Raw genomic sequence first — 22,916 nt, forward strand, 5'->3', positions numbered from 1 at the left:
TTACATAACCAGCAGCCCATGGCCCCTAGTACATAGACAGAAAGCCCCCAGGCCCCTAGTATATAGACAGCCTCATGCCCCTTAGTATATAGCCAGTGCCTCCTATTCTCACTTGATATCCTGACAGCCGGTTTACGAGTCCACTTTCTACATAGGCTATGATGGACTAGATTAAAATGACCTTGTTGCTTTTGTTACAGATTTTTATCTAGGACTCAAAACAGTCCTTACTTCAGTTGTACAGGCCACTTTCAAATTAAATATTTCATGGCTCCTGGTACCAGGAGGAGAGAACAAACCCAAGACACACGTCAGTCTCTTAGTGTATGTAAAGATCTTCTCTCCGTTTATTTCACAACCACAGTCATATATCAAAAACGGACTGAAAAGTCATCAAAGAGGCGTGAATAGAATATTGAAATCCTATTGGCCATAATGAATTAACCAGCACATTCTGGGAAAAAGTTAATAGGTCTTGTTCATAGACATGTTTATCTACAGAATGTACAGAGAATGTCTCCAGAAGCTTCTTGATAAAAAAACAAATAATAAGAAAACATAAAGGCCGAAGGACAGTAAAATGCCAAAGATAATGTGAAAGGCAAACAACAGTTTAAATAAGAAAAATAGCTGAATTAAGACATTTAACTCTATAGCTTCTGAGTGGGCAACATGCCCCCTCCCCGCCCCCCAGGCCAGACCTGTAATGGCGTCTGTTTAGTTCTCTTGGTCAATATGGCCGCCGTAGAGGAATATATCACCAACACTTTTTAGGCTCTATCAGATGGTGTTCAACTCTGCTTTGGCACGATATGAAGAATCCTGATGTCTATTGCACGATGAAATCTTGTAGATATGTTCTAACACAGCAGGTGAAAATTTAATGATTTGACAGTGATCTTAACAGTCGCATAGACCATGCAACTGGATGAGATATCCAACATGACAAAAAAGGTCCAGCCAAGACTCTCCAACTTCACATTTCTCTATTCAAAATTCATCATAAAAAGTTCCAAGGCATAAATAACGACTACGCGTTTCGAGCGGAGACCCCGCTCTTAATCATGGCAAACATATACTGACAATCTAACCTAACACGTATTTAAAACTCCCTCCCGGTGAGACAACCCAACCCTCTCCATTTACATCACTTCCGGTAGATCCATAAATATGTATGAGGCGTTCGAGAGAAGCACAGTCCCGCGACGGTATCGCTCAAGGATTGATGCTGGGAAATAACTAATGTCCCCCAGCAGAACGGTCCCATCGCAGGACGGCGCCACTTCAAGAGGCAAACTAAAATCAGGAAACAAGAAACAAAACGCATTACAATTTAAAAATTCACAATCTTTTCTGTTATATATAACAGAAGTCAAAGCCTTTCCCACCAGGAGCTGTGGCGGGCTCTATTTTCTCCTGCGCCACAGGAGGTGGGGTTCGCGCCATTCGCGCATGGGTGGAGCTTGTTGAGTCATCTTGACTTCTCGCCAGTGAGGGTTTTGGCGGGCTAGAATTATTTGCTGCGTCACAACCTCCTAAGGTAAACACCTCAGGCGCTGCTGCACTATCACTTGCGCCTAAACCCGGATGGCAGCAGGGTTAGGCAGCACAGTATTTTCAATAAAGGACAGTCTATACTGCCAGTATAAGGCACAGAAATAGATATCCTGTTTGTGATGCCACTTGAAACATCCCCCACCGGGGCCTAGCCTTTTCTTGGGGCCTGGAGGCAGCCGGGGCCCAGAATACCAGAGTGGCTGGCGGTTGCGGCCTAGGCACACTAGTGTCACGGTGCTTGGTATGGGGACCGGAGGGCTGTCCTACAGCCTAGCAGGTCTCCAGCGGGTGGTGAATGCAAGAAATTAAATGAGGGAGAGGCTGTGGTACTGGTTCTCCCTGGGGCAGCCCTTAGAGTCTGTAGTATGTTTCCCTGGTAGATAGAGGGGGTGCCCTTGATGGTGATACAGCCGTAGCAGGGACCAGACTGAGGCAACGTCGTGCAAAAATAACTTGCAGTTCTTTATTCGAACCAATAGCAGGCGACGTGCCAAACGATTCTGTACAAAGGCAGTACTGGAGTGATCTTGGAGAGGGAACCTCTGGAGTTGGGTCGCCAGTCATGATGCAGGGGCAGGCTGGGATGTAGCTGGGTCCAATGCTTGAAGCTGCAGCTTTGTCCTGGTTGTCCTGTGTCACTCAGTGTAGAGCTGATAAACTGAGGCCTAGTAGGCCTGTAGCAAGAGCTTGTGCTCTGAGGTGATGCTCAGCACTAACTCCCTGTCAGCACTCCTCTAACTGACTAAACTGACTGTTGGCACTCTCCAACTGTCACCACTTCTCAGCTCCTGGTCATGTGGTCTCACTCTCCAATCACACTCCAGTTACAAAGGTGAAACATCATTGGATGACTTCAGTAAACAGGTTAACCCTTTCCTATTCAGACAGTATCTACCGCTGCATATTACCTCTTGGTGTGCTGAATGGCACAAGGGGCTTATTCGCAACTACTCCTCTGCCATGTGCATTGGCAGGGATATTGCACAATTCTATGCCCCTGTGATAAAATCATATCCAAAATGGGGTCTGTTTTTAATAGGGGAATGGTTTTTTTTAATAATCTCAGAGATTTGTTTGAATTGGGGGCTATATTGAAATATTGCTGTGGGTAAACTTTTTCGTAATGAACTGGTTTTGGTTATGCTCTGCGTGTTGTCATATTTGTGTTTGGTCAAGAGAAGTTTTCTGTCATTTTTGGCCACTCTACTTTCAGCTCTAGTCAGAGTCCATGTTGGATATCCTCTTTTTATAAGTCTTTTGCAAATTTTTTGTTTTTCTGTGTTATATGATCTTTCTGTGCTACAATTTCTTATGCTTCTAGTGAGTTCCCCAAAGGAATTGCTTTTATGGTGGGTGGAGGGTGTTGAGATGTTGCATAAAGGATCGTATTGCCCGCAGTAGGTTTTCGATATGTGGACGTGAGAATATTTTTGCCCCGGATACACTCCATAGCAAGATCCAGAAAAGTAATTTTACTTGTGTGTGTGATGTGAACAGTAAATTGAATACATTATCATTAAAATAATTAATAAACATTGGTATGGCAGGTACATCTCCGGTCCAAATGACGAGGAGATCGTCGATGTACCTGCCATACCAATGCACACTGTTGAGAAATGGATTATCATGGCTGAAAATCAACTGAAAATCAATTGGATAAGATAACAAGTTGGCTGCCAGAAATTTTCCTTGTGCTACTATCGTTTTTTAAGATATTAATAGTTTATAAGTATAAGTTTCCAGAGGTCAACATTACATTACCCAAATCAAACAAAACTGGTGCCAATCAATTTGATCTCTGTCAAATATGTTCTGCATAAAGTCTATGACATTAGCTAAAAGGGTGCAAGCACAACGTGGTACATGAGGCAGAGAACTCTGGGAAGGAGAAAGGAACACCCTCAATCACATCTGCAGACCTGTAAGCCAATCAGCGACCGGCAGGCTTATGTGATGTCACACAGCCCTATAAAAACCATTTGCAATCTCAGCATTTCACACTGCATGTGCTGTCTGTAGCGTTTAGCTGCTTGTACTGTACTCTGCTGTAGCGATTTTTGCTCGAATCCCTGGGTGTGCGTTTAGGGGGATCTGTGTACCCCAAATAGCAATTCTTTTATGTTACTGAAGTGACTAGGAAGAAATCTGTGTCATATCCACACAGCTGCTGTAGTGATTTCTGCTCCTCTCCCAGGGTGTACATTTTGGGGTATCTGTATAACGCAAATTTCCATACTTTTTTGTTGCTAAAGTTGAAAGCAAGAAATAGGTGTCGAATCCACGTAGTTTATTAACCACTTTGTCAGACAGAAAGGTGGCAGGTGGAGCAGGCAGAGGTCTCAGCACAGTAAGGGGACATCGCAGCAGGGGTGACTCTGTGAGGCCAGAACTGCCGTTGTCATCTAGCGGCAGTGTGTTGATCAACAACCCAAAGGTTGTTGATTGGTTGACTAGGTCATCCAATTCCTCAAATCTAACATCTGACAACCCCAGCCAAGAGTCCATGGGTTCGTCAGATACAACAATTAGTTGACATGGCCCAGGAGCAGGTCAGCGGCCCTCACCTGTTCTCAACTAGCCTCTGTCCTGTTCATTTCCCTCAGCCAGAGAGCTACTAGGTGGTCTGGAATCAGCGTCACTATACAGCAAGGTCAAAGTGTTTGAGGACAGTAAGCAGCTGCTTGGCAGTGAAGAGGTGGGGCAGACATCCGCTGCTTCGTGCAGTAGGCAGGGTGTGTATAATGACACCATTGAGGAGAATAGCTGTGACAGGGAAACACAAATTGACGATGATGTAGCCGATTGCACTTGGGAGCCGAGTGTAGCAAGGGATTCGTCAACGTCTGGTGAAGTGTCAGCTTGCGCAGTGGTACTGGGGGTCAGCGAGGCAGCGGCGTTAGTAGTCACTCAGTGCAGAGTGTTGGCAGCAAAATCACCACCTCGGCGGTGAGGAGCCGACCGTATGTATATATATAATCTACGGGCAGAAAGTGTAGTGGGGCCAGGGAGCTGCGTCAACCCATGCAGCGTCACCATCCAATGGCCTGGGAGAAACGTGGAACAGATGTAGGTCCATCCTGCCGCCACAGCAGCAGCACCTGGTGGCACACATGCCATTTCAGCCAGTCAAGGCTCCAGCACCTCTGCTGAAAGGAGCTGTTTGTCTTTGACATAATCTCCCAGTCCAGATGCTCCTGCTCCTCGCTACGCATGATGCCAGCAGTCGTTGAAAGAGGCGATTACAAAGAGTCAACTATATGCGTCCAGCCATCCTAAGGTGCAGAAGCTGACCGTGCTCTTGTTGAAGTTGTTGGTACTGCAGTCCCTCCCTTTCCAAGTCGAGGACTCTGCACCCTTCAGAGAACTAATGGCTTGTGCCAAACCGAGGTGGAGAGTTCAAAGTCGCAATTTTTTTTCCAAAAAGGCAGTGCCAGCCCTTCACAAATATGTAGAACAAAAGGTGGGCCAGTCTTTGAGCTTATCGGTTTCTTCCAAGGTGCATGGCAGTGCAGACATGTGGAGCTGTAACTATGGTCAGGGCCAGTAAATGTCCTCTACGGCCCACTGGGTGAATGTGCTTCCCGCCAAACCACACCAACAACTTGAACAAGAGACACCACTTTCTCCTCCACGTTGTCAAACTGCTACTCCTACACCAGTGTCCGCCTCCTCCCTCTCCACTATCACCTCAGCCTCCACAAGTCTAAGTGCTGCTCCATCATACCATGTGCAGGGTACAGTAGTGTCACGTAGTTCTACGCCTGGTTTGCCTGGGCGAACGAAGTCACACAGGGGAGGAACTGCTCTGCGTCATGCAACAAGAAATCAATCTGTGGCTTTCTCCGCGACAACTGAAAAACGTACCGAGGAGCCCAACCGCCCCCTGCATGGCGCACGTGTTCAATCTGGTTGTCAACAGGGTCCTCAAGTCTTCCACCCATTTGCAAGACATTCTAAAAATGGCCAGGAAACTGTGCATACACTTCAGCCATTCTTTTTTTTTTAAACTGTTTTTATTATTAAACATGTTCACAGCAATCGTTCAGTACATTAAGACATTAACATCTGTATACAATAATACAAAGTTGTATGAATACAGTGGTGCAGAGCCTATCAAGCAAATATATGACAATGAATAAATCATATCTCTTTTTAAATAAAAAGGAGTGTTTTCTACCGTGTCTCTATTTGTTCGGCTGTACAATTGTGCCATGACATATGATAATAATCATAATAAAATAGACATAAAAATAAGAACATACATAATACGCAACAGACTAGAGTCTGAACTCAACTCTTCTAGTCTCAACTATGAAACATTACAGGTACTTGATGTGTCAGCCCCTTTTCCATTCCTAAATCCGCCACTCAATATCTCTGATGCACCCTCAGCTCCAATACCTTCCACCATCCATCATCCCACCCAGGGTAGAGTATGATCTGTCTTTCCCGGTGTTCTGCTGCTTTATACTGTCGAAGTCAGGTCTCTCAATTCCTGTCTTAGTCTACGCGTTGAATAATTTGTGTCTCTCGACTCACACCAGCTCCCCCACACACGTTCAAACTTGTCAGGACATTTACGATGTTTATACACCAGTCTTTCGTATGGCAGAATTTGGTTAATTTGTGCTTTCCACATGTTTACATTTGGGGTAATAGGATCATACCATCTGAGTGCTATGCTCTTTCGGGCCATGAATAGAGTGTCCCTCAGGAAAATAATTTGGTAATGAGACCAATCTTCTTCAGAAAGAAGACCCAAAAGACATGCCTCAGGGGACATGGGGATGGGAACGTGTAGTAGAGAGGACAAAAAGCTAGTGATGTCCTTCCAGAACTTCTGAATTGGGGAGCAGATCCAGCTCATGTGCCAGAAATCTGCCCCGAGCTCACCGCATCTTGGACAGGCGGTCGACGAAACTCGTCCCATCCTTGCCATGCGTACGGGTGTTAGGTAGGCCTGGTGGGTGAAGTATAATTGAGTCATCCTGTTGTTTATTGAGGGGGACACTTTGGTATGTGCAGCAAGTAATTCGTCCATCGATTCATCTTCTAGTGTAGGGATGAGAGTCCTCCACTTATCTAGCACCGGGAGTTTGTTGCTGGCTAGCTTTCCCTGAGTGAGGTGGGTATATAAAGCCGAGATAATGCCCCCAGGCCCTTGTGTTTTGCATATTCCTATTAACGGGTAGGAGGAAATGGGTGTCCTGGGGGGAGGAAACTGGGATTCTAAGGCATGTCGTAATTGTAGGAATCTGTAAAAGAAACTTCTCTCTAATTCAAACTTTTGTTGGAGTTCCTGAAAGGAGTGGAGGACATTCGCATTATATACATCGGCCAGAGTGCGTATACCTTTACTTTCCCATAAGGAACCCCCCTCCAGCTGTTGTAGCTGTGGTAGTGATGGATTGTTCCAAAGCGGCATCTCTGCTATGGTACCCGTGAACCCTGTCACTTTAACTGTTGCCTGCCACACCTGCCTAGCAAGTCTATGTAGGGGAAGTAAGGGAAGTTCTAAGTCCGGATTTGGTACTAAAACCGGCCAAAGGCTAGGAACGCCCAAGTGATGCATGAGATGATGCTCTGCATTTGGCAATGGTTGTTCTGTGACCCAGTGTCTAAGATATTTGAGCTGACCTGCTATGTAATAGAGGTAAAAGTCAGGTAGGGCCATTCCCGCCTCTTCTTTGGGGCGTTGTAATGTTGCTAGACTTAGCTTAGCTCTGGATGTGTTCCATATGAAGGTGCCTATAAGGGAGTGTAGTGTTTTAAAGAACCTTTTTGGTATCGGCACCGCTGCATGTTGTAGTACATATAGGCATTTGGGCAGTATAATTAATTTCACTAAATTTATTCTACCCGCAGTTGAAAGCGGAAGGGTTCTCCATGCCTTGCTTTTGTTGCTAGCGAAAGACAACAATGGGTCCGTTACCCTTTTACTTGTGTTGTGGTATGTCTTAAAGATGGTAATCCCCAAATATACAAACTCCGTGACCACTTTCAGCCCCTCTACCACCTCAGGTCCCCGCCAAGGGGATGTGCCCAGCGGCATGAACACCGACTTGGACCAATTCACCAGTAGTCCGGAGTATTTCCCAAACTCACTGATTATGGAGATCGCATGTGGCAAGGTGGTCTCTGCATCAGACATGAACAGCACCATGTCATCGGCGTATAAGCCGACTCGATCTTCTCTTTCTCCCACTTTTATGCCACGGTAGAGATTATCCTGTCTAAGTTTCAAAGCCAAAGCCTCAATTGCCAGGGCAAAGAGGAGCGGGGAAAGAGGACATCCCTGCCGGGTTCCCCTGTGTAGTTGGAACTGGACTGATAGCTCCCCATTGATCAAAAGTTTGCTAACTGGGGAGGCATATAGGATATCTATCCAAGTGGAGAATCTTGGCCCAAATCCAAACTTCTGTATGCATTGTTTGAGGAAGGCCCACTCAATAGAGTCGAACGCCTTAGCCGTGTCTAGGGAGGCCAAGGCCTGCTTCCCCCCCGTCACCTGTCCCATCTGTGCCGCCACTTGTACCCTTCTGATGTTATCCGATGTGGATTTGCCTGGCATAAAGCCACATTGGTCTGGATGGACCAGGGAGAGAATCACGGTATTCAGTCTAGTCGCAAAAATCCTAGTAAGGATTTTGTAGTCAATATTGAGTAATGCTATGGGGCGGTAAGACCCGCAATCAGCTGGATCCTTTCCTTGCTTAAGGATTAATACTACCGTGGCCTCATAAAGGGATGGTGGCAAAGCCCCGGCCTCAAAGGCAGAGGAGTACATTTTTTGCAATCGGGGTACGAGGAGTTCTTTGTACTTAGCGTACACCTCCTTGGGGAGCCCGTCAGGACCTGAGGCCTTCTTATTGTTCAGACTATCTATCGCATCTTCAATCTCCTCTGAGGAGCCATCCAATTGGATGCACTGTTCCAGGGTCAGTGTCGGGAAGTGTACCTCCTCTAGATATGCGTTGATGTCATTATCTGTCTTCTCTAATTTAGTATTGTATAGATCTGTATAGAATTCAGTGAATCTATTCAGGATTTCCGAGTGGGTTTGTAAAAGTGATCCATGCTCATCTTTGATCTCTAATATGGGCGGAGACATGGTGTGCTGTCTTGCTAAGTGGGCTAACAATTTTGCTGACTGGTTGCCCAGTTCAAAGGCCGTCTGCTTATAAAAGAACATCTTATTATCAGCTTTCTCTTTTAGGGCATGGAGATATAGGCGACCCACATGTAACCATTTGACCCTGTTTGCCTCAGTGGGGTCTGCGATATATTGCTGTTCCAGGGCCTGGATTTGTGTTGCCAGTTCTACCTCCTTCTTCACTGATTCCCGTTTAATAAATGAGATTGCGGACTGTAAACAGGTGCGCATGTATGCTTTTGTTGCCTCCCAGAGGGATGTGTAGGCGGTCTCTGGGTTGTGGGCCTGGAAGAATGCAATTAATTGTTCAGGCATCCTGTCTGTTGGCCCTATTAACTCTAGCCAAAAAGGATGGATCATGACTTTATGCATTGAGGAGGTGGAACGTTTGCCTATGACACAGGTCACCGGTGAATGGTCAGAAATGCCTCTGGGGTGATATTGTATATCTTGTATGTGTGGAATTGTGCTTATGGATCCTGCAATGTAATCTATTCGGGATAGGGACTTATGGGAAGCACTATAGCATGAAAAGGTCTTGGCCGACGGGTGTCTTTGCCTCCAAAAATCTGTCCATCCCATTTCTGCAAAAAAGCGTGATAGGCTGCTCTGTTGCGCATTTGTTGGGGGGGTATGAGCATTATGAAATCGGTCTAATGATGGGTCTAAAAACATGTTGAAATCCCCCAGACATATATTCCTCGCCTGTGGGTGTGACGTTGCAAACAGGGCTGCTTGGCGTAAAACCTGCATGGATGCAGGTGGCGGTATATATATTGCCATCACATTGTAAGGGACACCATCTATGTGAGCGTGCACAAACACAAACCTGCCCTCTGGATCGGTTAACTGTGATTTCGCCTCCCAGCGCACCTCTTTATGTATCAGTATCGAGACCCCTCTCGACGAAGTGTTGTGACAGGAGTGTACTCCCCATTGGACCCAGGGCTTATGCAAGAACTGTACCTTGGAAGGAACAAGATGTGTCTCTTGCAAACAAATTATGTGTGGGTTCAATTGTTTTAAGTGAGTAGCTACCATCAGGCGCTTATTAGGACTACCAAGGCCTCGAACGTTCCACGTAAGGAATCTAAGTTCTGACATGACGATCCATTGACATACTGATGCACAAGTTAATTGTTTCGGGGGGAAAGAAAAATGTCTCCACCTTTTCGACACCTTGACACTGTGTGGGGCTGCCATGACATCTACAGACTGCAACAAGATACCTGTAATAACAATAACATTGTAACATAAATGCTCCCGATCCCCTCTCGTTTTGGCAACGGCCAAACAGCTGGTCTCTCCACGTAGGGTGAATCAGGGCATAACTTTCTAGCGTTATGGGATACTCATGCCTCGTAAAATGTAACATAGGCATGTAGTATGCACTCCTCTCCACGAACCCCTAACATTTAACCATATTCCCGGTACCCGGGCGTCACATCTGATCACAAATATCACAAGTATTAGGTCACCCCTATAGTCCCCACGTGATTCAGGCCCAGTTCTCGCATAACACATAGCGGCCACCGGGGCTGCCAGTATGTCCGTTCGGTAAATTATAGATATGAAAAGGATACCAGAAGCCTCTTAGGTAGACCCGCTTTTCTAGCGAGGAGGAGATCTTCTATGCTGCGCCAACCAATCGTTGGCTTCACTTGGGGTCACGAAGAATAGGACTTTGTCCCCGTCCACGACTCTGAGACGTGCAGGATAGGCCATGGAGTATGGAAGGTTCTTGTCCCGGAGCCTCTTTTTGACGTCTAGGAATGTTGCCCTCTTCTTCTGTAATTCCAAAGAAAAGTCTGGGAAAATGGATACCTTTGCGTTGTCTACTCTGATGTCAGCCTTTCTGCGGGCCTGTTGCAGGATTAGATCGCGATCCCTGCTGTTCAGGAATCTGGCTAACAGCGGTCTTGGTGTGGCTCCTGGAGGTGGAGCTCTGGCTGGTACCCTGTGGGCTCTTTCGACTGCGTAAGCTGCAGAGAAATGCGCGTCTGGAAATAGGCCTTTTATCCATCTTTCTACATAGTCCTCTGGCGCACGACCTTCAGTACGTTCTGGAAGGCCAATGATTCTTATGTTATTACGCCTCAGGCGATTCTCCATATCATCCACTTTTTGTTTCAGAGCTTCAGAGTCCGATTTCAAGGTGGTGACTGTTATGGGTATATTAGCATTTCTATCTTCCATTTGCGATATCCTCTCCTCTGCATTATGCACTCTGTCCCTCAGGCTCTGGAGATCTTGCCTAAGCAGGCTAACATCCACCCTGACTTCATCCAGCTTCCCGGTCAGAGAGCTCTTACATGCATCTATTGCAGCTAGTACCTGAGAGGTGACTTGCTTCAGGGTGGGTTCTTCTGCCTCCTCCTCAGATGCTACAGGGCCACTGGAACTTTGCTTTGCCCTGGACTGGGCTGAGCGCTGTGGTTGCGGTGCGCGGGACGTTTCCCCTTGTTCCGTGCGGGCAAATTCACGCAATCTCTCCGCCGCGTTTGCCTTAGTGGGGCCCATTCTGGAAGGTGCACAAGGTTGCAACCCTGCGGATCCCTGTTTGTCGCTGGGTATATATTGCCCTTCGGGTGTCAGGGCTGGCAGGGGGTCTTCCCTCTTCTGACAGAGGCCTGGGGGATAATGGCCGGATCAGAGGCACTGCAGCTGCTGCTGCCAGCACAAGGTGGCTGCTCTGGCGCAACTCACGGGCGCCTCAGGATAGCAGGTCCGACCTGCCGGTACTGCGCTCCCCGCTCCTCTGCTTACCCGGGGGTCAGTATTTGCGGCCTCCCGCGCCTAGATGCGGGACCTCCGCTTCGGTCTCTTGCCGCCCGCCTTCCAAAGATGTCCGCGCGGGAGCAGCCGGGTCGGAGCGCCACTTCCGGCAAGGACTTCCCACGTGTGTCGCAGGCCGCAGTGTCAGGGTTCCTCTCTCCCGTCGCTCCGTATCTCCCGCCGACTCCACCGGTAAGTCGCAGGTGGGCTCTGGGTTGCACAGGAGGGTTGTGACGCCTCTGGGTTGCCGGTACCTCAGGATGCTGACAGGATTATCCGGGGTCCGCACGGAGCTCGCTCAAGCACGTCCGGCCATGTTGGTTGCTAGCCACGCCCCCACTTCAGCCATTCTTACAAAGCCAAGCACACCCTCCTCGAGTTGCAGCGTCAGAACAGCCTCCCCCAACTTAGTCTGATATGTGATGTTTCCATCCGTTGGAATTCCAGCCACCATATGTTAGGCAAATGATTTTTTTGATGATGCAAGCGGACCGGAGTACTCCCCTGTGTAACTTTGATGTCAGCCACTGGCAGCTCATGCATGACGCCTGCCTTTTGCTTAGGCCCTTTGATGTTATTTGTCAGTCGCCAGGACTGCAGGATGAATAACGTCATTGCACTGCTTCATGTTCTGGAACTCATGCTGCAAAATCTGTCTGGTCAGGGCCCTGGAGAAGTGGAGACTGGGAGTCCCTCAGAGTCTCTTGCGCAGATGGCCCGCAGCATGCTGCTTTGCCTAACTACTGACAGCTGAATAGTCAACATCCGGCATAGTGATGAGTTTTGGTTTTCCACCCTCTTGGAAACACGCTACCTGTCAAAAATGGGTGACTTCTTTTCCAGCTGCCGAGAGGGTGGAACAACTGGTGTACTGTAGAGAAATACTGAAAAGACAGTTGCCCGCTGCCTTTGTGTGCCATTGTCCATCCTCTGTCAGGTCAGACCAAGGGATTCCTGGCAGTGATCACTCACGTACTACTGCCAAGGCTGCTGTGGGGAGTTGGGGGGTAGGAGCAGTAGCAGCTCCATCAGCAGCAGCTCAAGCCTGGAGTCCTTAATGAGCAACTTCCTTCACCCGCCTAGTGAGGAGGGTAGCCGCCACCAGCAGCAGGACATAGAGCAGACCCTGCACCAGCAGGTGGTGGCCTACTTGGACAGCACTTTACCACCCCAGGTAGAGGATCCCCTGGACTACTGGGCAGCCAAACTTGATGCGTGGTCGCAACTTGTGGAGCTTGCAGTAGAGAAGCTGTCCAGCCCGGCCTGTAGTTTTGCATCAGAGCGGGTGTTCAGTGCGGCGGGGACCATCGTTACCCCAAGGAGTACCCGCTTCTCCCCATAATGTGGCCCGGATTTTAACTCGCCAATGCCTTATGCATCAGATTAGATCAGCCAAGACGCCTCCCCCAACGTTGAGAAATGAGTCTGGATTCTAACTACCTGCCTCAGCCACTATTCTGATGCTGCCACCCGCCTGATTTCACACATCTGCTGCCAGTTGCTCCATCTGCCTCCTACCATCTTTACCAGGGACTGGAATTGTCCGCAACCTACACAATCTGTCATTGTGCCACTCTGGCTTTTCATGTTGCTGCCACCTGTGAGCTCCTGCTTCTGCTGATGCCACCTCCACACTCTATCAATGTGACACTCTGTGGCCTACCATGTTGCTGCCACCTCCATACCTCTGACATCATGCTGCTTCTGCTGCTGGTTCCATCTTTGCAGTTCTGTTTTGGCAAAGATATATTTTCAGGAAAACTGTAAAGTATGTCTCCAATCTTCAACTTCAAAAAATTTCAACTGAAGTTGAAAATTTCTACTTCAAATTAATTTCAAACTTCGTCATTGTGCCACAATGTGGCCTCCCCTGTTGCTGCCAGCTCCAGAATTTGTCATCGTGCCACTCTCTGACCTCATGCTTCTCCTGCCACCTTCACATTCTGTCATTGTGCCACTCTGTGGCCTACCAGGTTGCCGCCACCTCCACTCTGTCATTGTGCCACTCTGTGGCCTCCTGCTGCTGCCGCCGCCACCTCCGCGCTCTGTCATTGTACCACTCTGTGGCCTACCATGTTTCCACCATCTCCATAAATTGTCATTGTGCCATTCTGTGGCCTACTCATGCTGCTGCCAATTGACCCCTGTCTCCCTGGAACACCCTGTGATTTCCATAATGCTGTTTTCACCCTCCACCGCTCTATGACATTGCCACTATGTTTGGTTTTCCCCTTCATTTCATCTGTCAGAAGGAATGAAAAGCCTCAGGATTAATAGCCAAAAGCAGGAGTGGATACAGAACATAGAGGACATGCAAATATCCCATTTACTGGTCATCTCTGTTTTGGATCCACTCCTGTTTGTTTTTGGCTTTAGCAATAGTGATGATGGATTATTGACCGATTAAAAGCCGACACTGACGGATGAAATGAAGGGCAAAATGATCAGTGACGTCAATTCAAAATTACTGCCGACACCCTCTGCACTCTTTTGGGGGATTTCTACATGTATCTGCGTTTAACAGAACAGGTTCTGTCGTAATCTATGGAATAATCTGATTTCAGTGTTAAAAGAGTGCACTCTTTGATGTTATAGTTGGATCTGCCCTCAGCTCAGTCCTTTCGAGCTGGCACAGACGTTGCCTTGTCAGGCTACGTTCCCACTTCGCTTATTTGGTGAAGTTGCCTCTGTAAGTGCCCATGGAATTGAAGACCAAACCATGCTCCCTATGCATATTTAAGCATGGCACAACGTTCTACAACACCCTACAAGCTCTCTGCAGCCAGGAAATACCTGTTTTTTTTAACATGATTCGTCATAATTCGATTCTGGTCGAATCAAATTTTTTTTCAAAAAATTCAGGGAATTGGGTTGAACCGAATTTCAACAAATTCGCCCATCTCTATATAAAAAGTTTTTCCATTTCTGGTTTCCTTTTTAAGATTTACTTTAAAGAGAAAAACCTAGTAACTGCTTGTTAATGGTTGTTTGGCAACATTGCTCTTGGAATTCCTTTTCCATAATCTTAAGAAATTCCTTATCCTCTCTTGTAGGTGCTAGTTTGTTGTCTTCACCGGTTAGTTTAAAGATTGTTGATCCAAGGCTGGCATCTCAGGACAAGGAAGAAGGAAAGTTCTCTTGAAGATTGTGTGGACACTTACTGTCATTAAACTTCTCTTTTACCTAGTCGTGGTGTGGACAGGGTTGAAAGTAAGTGCTATGGCCATTGAGTAACATGAGTTTTAAATGAGGAGACCTTTGTAGGCTTTCTAGTCAAGTCTATGGATCTAGGCTGGGTGATAATAGGAAACATTTGCAGTCGTGCAAATGGAGCATCGTTAGGTCTATTGATTTGATGGTGTACCTTGTGCACCCGGAGAATGTCTCTGCCAAGCAGAAGTAGAATGTTTGCATGCTTGTCAAGGGGTGGTAGTTCCTTGGCTATAGATCTTATATGTATATGATGAAAGGCTGCTTCTGGCGTAGGAATCTCCTCTTTATTAGATGATATCTGGTTACTTTCCCAAAGTGTTGGCAATGGAATCCCGACCTTGTTGTTGAGTAAAGCTACCATGAGTCCGCTGTCTCTTCTTCCGAAGACCTCTGTAACACCACCACAGGTGCCCAATGTATAAGGGTAGATATCTCCTTTAATAGTTTGGATTTTGTGAGTGATTGCATTAATCATCCAGAATGGTATACACCTTTAAGACTCTATCTGGTCGATCCTTGTGGCATACATTGACATGAAGACCTGTTAGGTCGTGTACATCTTGAGTATTTCCCTTTTTTTTTTTTTATTCAATCAATTTTATTGAAGTTTTACATTTTCCAAATAAACATATTATAAATTGAGAAATAACAGATACAAAATAAACAGATGACAATAAGCTATGTCTGCTGTAGTCTCCATCGTCAACTCAAAGGAGCCTAATTTTTATGTTCCAATATTTGTGCATCATAAGTACTATATATACGTTGGAGAAACAATTAGATTCCTTGCGCCATATATTTACTCCGGAGTCATGCTTAGGTGTCTATGTCGTCAAGGGACCAGAGTTTATTTGCTGTCAATTTCCCATTTGGGCTGATCATCAGATGATTTGTACCCTTTGGTTATCTAAAATAATCTCTACCATGAAGGGTGTGCAAGGCTATTAGGTACTGGCTTATAAGCGACGTCCCCCCGTAATCTCGGTACAATTTTCCAGACCACATTCTAGGCGGGAGATCAGACATAGCGTGTTAACGAAGATCACGTAACAGGGGAGACTGACAGGGGGATTGGGGCGACAAGGAAGGATAGTTAGGGGATACAGGTAGGAAAGAAATGATGGACGCAGGGTAGGGGGTTGTTCCAGGAAGCCAGGGCCAACACGGGCCTCCCTCCCCCGTCCCCACCTCACCCAGACTCCAGGAGCCCTCTAAATATTGGGGTGTCCCTGAACACCACCCAAGGCTGCCATAGTTTGAGGAATTTGACTGAAGAGCAATTGATGTCTGCCATTATCTCTTCCATGCGGAAGATCTGCATCATTTCCTGTAACCATTCAGAGATTGAAGGAGGGCTGGGGGATCGCCACTTTCTGGGGATTACTGAACGGGCTGCTAATAAGACAAATGGAAGTAAACTGCGCTTTATTTTCTTAATCTCCCCTGATAAGATGGAGAGCAAGGCACTTTCCGGTCCGCCCATGATCTGGGCGTTAAGATGAGTTTTAGAAATCTCACAGACCTGGTCCCAAAATGGGAGGAGTTTACTACATGACCACCATATGTGGAGCATGTTTCCTTTCTCCACGCCACACCTCCAGCACGTGTCCGATAGCGAGGGGTAGATCGAATGCAGGAGGGTCGGAACCCTATACCATCTTGATAAAATTTTATAGCTGCGTTCTTGCATCGAACTTGCAACTGAGAGCTTGTGTGATAACAGGAAAGCCTTTTTCCAGTCTTCCGTCGACAATGTAACTCCCAACTCTCTTTCCCAAGCAGCGACATATGGCAAGCTTGAGGGGTCCGACTCCTGTACCAGGAGCCTATATATTTGTGAAATACAATGTTCTGGCGGGGATGCTAGGCGAAAGAGTTCTTCAAAAGGAGTCAAGGGGGCGTTGAGAGCGGATTCTGGGCCCAGACGACTGAGGAAGGAGTGTAGCTGAGATATTTCTAGCCATGAAAGATGGGACGTCTCCGGCCTCGAGATCAGCTCCTTGAGTGAGGGAATCGGGGCTTCTCCCAAGAGGTCTCTCATGCGAAGCTCTTCGTGAGCCGATCGCCCCAGAAAAATGGATCTAGAGAAGGCGGGTGGGAATTCTGGATTCCTAAATAGGGGTGTCAAAGGGCTGTGTGGTCTAGATAAGATTTTCCGCCTGTTGAGGGAGTCCCATGATTTCAAGGTCTGTGCTAGGAAAGGGGTCTGCGGTTCCAAGTCTATTTGTCGGAAGGGCACCCAGGGAAGTAGTCGTAGTGGGATCGTAGAGCTGTATTGCTCGATCCGGACCCACTGTTTAGAAGTATGGTGATGGTGCCAGTCCAGTAGTCTCACCATGGAGCATGCCTGGTGATAGAGTCTTAGGTCGGGCAAGCCCACCCCCCCGGCTGTTTTTGGGCGAATGAGAAATCTCCATCCTATCCTTGGATGGGTTGAACCCCAAACGAAACGAAGAAGAGCGGAGCGGATGGATTTAAAGAAGGAAGCAGGTGGCTGGATCGGTACTCCCTGGAACAGGTAGAGGAACCGGGGTAAAATGTCCATTTTAATCGTATTAATCCGACCAAACCAGGACAGGAATTTTTTGTCATAGGAGGAAATGGCTTTCAGTGTACTTTCCAGGAGTGGAAGGTAATTCAAGGAGTATAGTTTCGCTGGATCACTGGGAACCCTTATGCCTAGGTAGGTTATTGCATCCGTGCGCCAGCGGAAGGGGAAGGCATCTTTGAGGGACTGAACTTCGGAGGATGGCAGTGAGACATTCAGTGCTTCCGATTTACCATAGTTGATTTTAAAATTGCTCAACTGACCATACCTCTCCAGTTCCGCGATCAGCGAGGGGAATGAGATTCTTGGTTGTTGCACATACAGCAGAATATCATCAGCAAACAATGCCGTCTTATACTGTCGTTGGCCCATTTGTATTCCATGTATACTCGGGTTATTCCGGATGGCACACGCCAGGTGTTCCATGACTATAATGTATAACAGCGGCGATAAGGGGCACCCCTGGCGTGTTCCATTACGGATGGCGATGGGTGGGGAGAAAAATCCGTTAATTCTAACCCTGGCTGTAGGGATGGTATATAGAGCGAGGATCTTCCCTAAGAATGACTGCCCTATTCCCAACTGTGTAAGTGCTGCTGACATGAATTCCCAGTGGACCCTATCGAAGGCCTTCTCTGCATCTATTGATAAGAGACAGGAAGGAGTTGAGCGTTTACGAGCATGTGCTATGAGGAGGAAAGTTTTATTTAGATTATCTCTTGCCTCCCTGCCCCTCACGAACCCCACTTGGTCTGTATGGGTGACATTGGGGAGATGTGGTGCCAGTCGGTCTGCCAATATCTTGGAGAACAATTTCAGGTCAACATTCAAGAGCGATATAGGCCTGTAACTCGCAGTAGATAATGGGTCCTTCCCTGGCTTCAAAAGGACGCTAATGTTGGCTTCTAGCGACTGAGGGTGGAAGGCTGTCGTTGGGGTAATGGCGTTAAAAAATCTTGTCATAAGGGGGGCTAGCGTGTCTCTGAAAATTTTATAAAAGGCCGGTGTGTAACCGTCCGGTCCCGGGCTTTTCCCAGCGGGGGATTTTTTAATGGCCTCAGAGATCTCTGTCTCGGAGAATTCCGACTCTAGAGTATTTCCCTTTTTGTTGAACTTTTCTTTCTTTAAAAACTTCTGAACCGCAAACTTCTGTACATGAAGAAGATACAGTAGTGGGATCCACTGTTTGATCTGATTACTCCCTGCCATGCTTTGGCACTGGCGGTGGCTGAATAGGTGACTCACTGCCGTGTTGAGACCAGTGAAGTGCTTGGACGTTGTTGACACTGTCACATTCTATTCATTTAATGACAGCTTTAGAGTCTTTAGCAAAATGTTCGATGGAAGCACATTTGACACATACTCTGAACGTCTTAACAAGTTCTTTGCATTTCTGAAGTGGTTTTTTTATGAAGCCGATGTATAAACTGTATTTAAATGACAGTGAGGGCATGAGGCTTCTTATGAACAGGGCATTGACGGTTATGGTTTTCAATGCTTTTGCCTTGGTCACTCTTGTCTGGAGCGTATGTAGGTGTCACATCAGTCTTGTTTACTGATACTGGCCCCCTCTGCAGTTCCTGTAATTATAACACAGGGTGTCACTCTTAGACAGTGGGGAACGTGGGTCTATGGAATCACCATAGGAGAAGCTTTGGTAAATTTTAAACTCTGTAATGGTCCTGATGAATTCACAAAAGTAGTAAAATGGAGGAAAAGGTACTGGGTTCTCCCTTTTGTATCTTGACCCGAGCATAGTCCACTTTTCTTGAAGATTGTTTGGCAGCTTGGTAACTATGGGATTTACTCCGCGAGCAGTGTCCAGGTGTCACAGGTGTCCCCGCGATCCTGGTCACGGATTGCAGCCACATGCACGCTCCTCTCTGCACCGGCGTCTCTGCCCCATCCCTGGACTTACCTATCCTGGCTCCTGGTCACCCACATGCAGGACGCAAGTCTTCTGCCTTCCAGGCCGCGCGCCCCCGCTATGATTCCTCAGAACTTAAAGGCCCAGCATCCTTTCCATTGGCGTTGGTCACTTCCGGGTTTCCTATATAACCGTCGGTCTCCTTCATTCCCTGATGGATCTTCAAGTCTTCCCAACTGAAGTGAAAGCCTCCTGTGTGTATCCCAATATCCCTTCCTGTGTGTATCCCAAGGCCCTGTTCCTGTGTGTATCCTGTGGTCCGTGTCTGGTTGTCCGTGTCTGGTGGACCGTGTCCTGTGGTCCGTGTCCTGTGGTCCGTATCCTGTGGTCCGTATCCTGTGGTCCGTATCCTGTGGTCCGTGTCCGGTAGTCCGTATCTTGTGGTCCGTGTCCTGTGGTCTGTATCCTGTGGTCCATATCCTGTGGTCCGTTGCCGTACGACTTTGCTCCTGCTGTGCCGTCCAGGGTTCCAGCCCAGAGGTGACCTCCTGCCTTCCTGTGCTTCTGCCGTGCCTTCCAAGGTCCCAGCCCAGAGGTGCCTTCACTGTTACCAGTGCTCCTCTGCGTTCCTGCTGTCATCTCAGGTTGTGACTGTTTCCTGCATTTATTATTCCCCGCGGTGGTCCAGAGGGTCCACAGACTCTTCCCAAAGAGACTCTCAGACGGTTTGCCCCTCACGAACTGTGACACCAGGTAGCTTAGGCCAAGTAGACGAGGGCCTGTTATGGCAAACTGAAGCTCTAGGAGTAAATCACTGAGTTCTAATTGTCTTTTCCACATATTTTTGGGAAGTCTTGTAGCCGTTTGGGCATTCTCTATGGCTTCTGGACTGCCAAGGCTTTGCTCTATGCTCATTTCCCAAGGAGCTAAGATCTAGTTCCTCAGCAGCAGAAATGCCTAGATCACCAATTGCAGCTTTGAAGGCACCTTTCCAGGCTATGTAATTCTCATCCTGTTCATCGAAACTTGTGAGGCCAATTTTGGTGAGTTTGCAGCGAACCATTTACCTGTCAGATTCTGACAAGTCTGTCCTTTCTGACTTCAGAGATGGTACATCTGGCTGGGTAGCACTAATGACCTCGTTCCTGGGGTACTGGCTAAAAGACATAGGGTAGTATGGATTTGATAAATCAAGAGTCCGAGGCAGAAGATATGTGGGCACAGCTAGTGCCGGAACCAGACAGCGCAGCGTAATAGAAAGGACGGGGAGTCTGTAGGCATGCGACTACACCGTTGTGATGCTCAAACATGAAGGCAGCAGGAATCCAATAAATGAAATAAGAGAAGCAAGGTAGCACTCACCGGTGGTGAAGTCTTTTTTTATTGATGTGAAAACGTTCACAGGGAGGCACGCAGTGCTGCAAAGCCGATGGGCCGTTTCGTGCTTTCTCATGGCAGTTACAGCGCATGCGCGCCTCCCACCGGAAATAAAGGGAAGGTGGAAACACGCATGCATTGTCATAGTGACAACAAAACAATCTGTGCCTGTGCACCTATAATAAACCAATTACCCCTATTATCGAGGCCATCACATAACCCAAATAACATAAGCATAATAGCAAGCATAACTCCTATGTATAGGGATGGTGCGGCATGGGGAGAGGAGAGGTGGAGATAAACAGTAACGTACAGGTAAATGCACCTACTTTCCCGGCGTAATAAATTAAAGGAAACCTACCACTTAGAATGGCAGGGGTAAGCAGTAAGTACCAAGCATCAGCTCAGGGTGAGCTGGTGCCGGTACTTTCGTTAGTGTTATAAACCGCTGTATCGCGGTTTTAACACTTTTTAAACTCTAGAGCAGAAGAGGCTTCGGCGCTGCGCGCGACCGTGCGCGCGCAACGTCTCCGGCATTTCCTATGTAGGCGCACGCACGATCGTGCACACGCAGCGCCGAAGCCTCTTCTGCTCTAGAGTTTAAAAAGTGTTAAAACCGCGATACAGCGGTTTATAACACTAACGAAAGTAAGTACCGGCACCAGCTCACCCTGAGCTGATGCTCGGTACTTACTGCTTACCCCTGCCATTCTAAGTGGTAGGTTTCCTTTAAGGGAACAATCTCCTCCTTCTGGACTACACTCTACCCTTTCTATACCCGCAAACCTTTGAACATCCGCACGGGGACGTTCCCTTAATTTATTATGCCGGGAAAGTAGGTGCATCATGAAGTTCGGAGCTATGGGTGCATTGGGTCTAAACGATCGGAATGAAATGAAGGTCTTCTTATAGCCATTATAAAACCTGGTGTATAGTTCAGCTTTTGATGAAGGAGGTACAGTATTGAGCTGACTTTGAAGGTAAGCTTCATCGACTCCACTTAAGATGGAGTTATTTCTTTCCACTAGCAGCTTCTTCTAGAATATTTAACCTTGCTATGGCTGTAGCATGCTCACATTGTTTCTGCAGAGTTGCCACCTCTGCTTCCATAGTAGCCTTTTTTGGCTAGTCTCGGCTTCCATGCATGTTTTTAGGAGCTGGTCGCTGAGCATGGAATATCTTGAAGATCGTGACTTAGATGATCTCTGTGATCCTCTGGTAGATTTGGAAATGTGAGATAATGCCTCATGCATTTGCATAATCATTGATGCTGTCTTGGATTTACTTTCAAATACTACATTTGCATGTTCAAGATTAAGGCATTGGAAGTTAAGCGACTCTTCTAAGGAATCCTAGGTATTAAGCTTGTGTAAGACATGAATATATTCAGCACTTACATTTAAATACAGTTCATACATTGCAGAAAGTTGCATTAGGGTTTTCTTTCATGGTGATTCATAACCAGCAAGCTGAAAGATCATGGACATGTGACTGTCCAGTGATTGCCATAAGCTTGAGACCTTATTAAAAAGTTCACTTTTTTTTTTTTAATCTGACATATCACTATAAGTGTTCATAACTTTGGAATGCTTTAACATATCGAGGTGATTTTGAGATTAGTTTTTTTTGTGACACAATGGAGCACATTTACTTACCCGTCCGACAGAGTTCACAGTGCATTGTCCGGCGATCGTGCACTCTACTAAGATTGTGCACCCGATATTGTGCATGTGTCGCTTCCCCGCTCAGGTCCGACGGAGTTCACGATCTTTTAAGTGGTCCATGTATTGCGGCACAATTTGAAAGTTAGATCCCGCGCTCAGTCCGAATTACTCGGATTGACCGACGGCACCCCCTCATATTGTGTCGTATGGAAGCCAGTGCAGCTGCACCAAAAAACGATTGTGTGCAGGGCAATCCCAGAGCAGTCATCTGTTAAATACCTGTCAAAGCTGTGCAAATCCCAAAAAGAAAAAAAGGTCTGACAAAAGTGCAATCCGCCACCCTTTGTAAATGAGCCCCATTGTACTTCATGTTGGTTGAGAAATTTTAAGTAAAATATTTAGTATTTATGAAATAAACTAAAAATTTGAAAAAAATGATAATTGTTTTCCAAACTTTTGACTTTTTGGAAAGTTAGTTATCCCCCAAATATCTTTCCTTTTTTTTTAATGTAAGGAGGCTTATAACTTTAGGTGCGATTTTGATTTAATTTTTTTTATGGCCCAATTTAGTTAGAAGTGACTTTATAAGGTTTATATGATAGACCCCCCCCCCCCCTTTGGGAAGTTTGTTAACCCTATGAGTGTTTCATGAGGGTGAAAAATAAATGGAAGTGAAATTACAGCAATTTAATTTTAGTTAACAATATATTCTTTGAACACTAAAATTTGCACCATCACAACGTGTTAAAAGGAAAATGCATT

This window comes from Engystomops pustulosus, chromosome 7, assembly GCF_040894005.1.
Source record: "Engystomops pustulosus chromosome 7, aEngPut4.maternal, whole genome shotgun sequence".
Classification (NCBI taxonomy): Eukaryota; Metazoa; Chordata; class Amphibia; order Anura; family Leptodactylidae; genus Engystomops; species Engystomops pustulosus.